The sequence below is a fragment of the Limulus polyphemus genome, unplaced genomic scaffold, assembly GCF_000517525.1.
Source record: "Limulus polyphemus unplaced genomic scaffold, Limulus_polyphemus-2.1.2 Scaffold5293, whole genome shotgun sequence".
Lineage (NCBI taxonomy): Eukaryota > Metazoa > Arthropoda > Merostomata > Xiphosura > Limulidae > Limulus > Limulus polyphemus.
Window position 1 is genome coordinate 1,619 of NW_013670903.1, and position 1,627 is coordinate 3,245.

At 36.1% G+C, this 1,627-nt stretch overlaps 1 long non-coding RNA gene across 1 annotated transcript in view; it reads right to left on the reverse strand.

Annotated features, from left to right (window-relative positions):
* Positions 1-1,114: 1,114 nt before the first annotated feature.
* Positions 1,115-1,627, reverse strand: part of LOC106472391 — a 32,094-nt gene continuing 31,581 nt past the window's right edge. The window contains exon 5 of the long non-coding RNA XR_002613454.1: positions 1,115-1,140. This is a non-coding gene — a long non-coding RNA (uncharacterized LOC106472391). The remainder of the gene's footprint in view (positions 1,141-1,627) is intronic.

Consider the following 1,627-nt stretch of genomic DNA (forward strand, 5'->3'; position numbering starts at 1 on the left):
TACACCCCGGTGGGTGAGCGGTTATTTTACAGAGTCACAACGCTAAGATATGGGGTTCGATTCCCCATAGTGGACACAGCAGATAGCCCAATGTGGATTTCTGTAAAACAAACAAACAAGAAACAAGCACTTTTTGTGTTTAACAATTAAGTGTGAACCTCTTCAAAAGAAAGTAGTGATATATATATATATACCATATTAGTCCGATTATAAGGCGGTTATTTTTTAATTAATAATTAGGCTGTAAAAACTCATATTCGCCTTATAATCGTGGCCGACCACAGGCCTTTTCCCTTACTCTAGCCTATCAAACTCATGAATGTCCAGATAGCGTCCGTTTACGCATGTGCACCAGATGTTCGCTCAAGATCATCGCTAATTCTTACAACTAATCCACCTGCAGGCTGTTCAGCTATAGTATTGATTTTGTGGACCTAAAAATGAATGTTATGACACTCGATTTTTTTCTTTCCCATGGTTACTAAAAATGGAGGTCGCCTTATATTCGAGATCGCTCTATACGGTATTGTTTTGCCAATATAGGAGGCCTTACAGTCTCCACACGTGCAAATATGTAAAAGCCAAGAACAAAAAGAAATTGAGAGAAAGTCTTTAGTGGGATGTGGGTTTAAAAACTAACCTGAAATCAACTTGGGGTAGTTTTTAAGAAAAAAAGACTGACTGCAACGCAATTTTGGCAAAATTGTTTGAGTTTCGATGCAATGGGTGCATCCAGTACAATGGAGCACTCAGGTTTGCTAAGAAGTGTCAAAGGGGAGATATTCAATTCTAATCCATGTATTCGACAAAGTACAATAAAATCATGCATGAATATAATACCGACATGAATATATATATATATAAATATTTATAAACCGAGCAAAACAAATATATACCCAAACACGTATCTCTCTCTTTATGCGTCTATTTCGTTCACATTCCCACCTGCGAAATATTTCTTTCAATCAGTCGGGAGGAAAGTCCTGTTTATTTTTTTTTGTGAGTGTGTGTGAATTTCTCTCACAAGAAGAAACATGTTTGTTTAATAAGTTTTTTCTAGGATTGACCGTTCAGTAGATACGAAGACTGACAGATCAATGTTGATATTCATAAGGAACTGCAAAAAAGTTAATAATTTTCCTGTAGTGTACTCTTGAAAATAAGCATATATATATATTCCTGCGATTAACTGTTCACGAGATACAGAGCGTGACAGACATTTGGCTATTATATATATATCGATTGCTATACTCATCGAATACTTGAAATATTGTTTTTACACCACTCTGGTAAGATGTATTGTACTCGGACCCACTTTATTGACGTTCCACAATGTGGAGTAAAATTAAAAGCTTTACCTGTACTTGTTCTTTTTAGTCTGTTTCAGTTTCAAAACCATAAACGTTTTGACAAAGTGCCAACTATTGAACTGTTTGAACAATAGTGTGGCAACTTATTATTTTTGTGGATAAAATTGGGACACATGATAATCGACTCGCTTGTTTTTCACTTTAGCCTGTTTAGTTTTTGCATCTTGAACGGCATCTTCCGGGTCAAAGGTTAAGATATAGCCATCTATAATTTATAATAGACGCTGACAAGAGGGTAGGGCACGAGTCAACTGCCA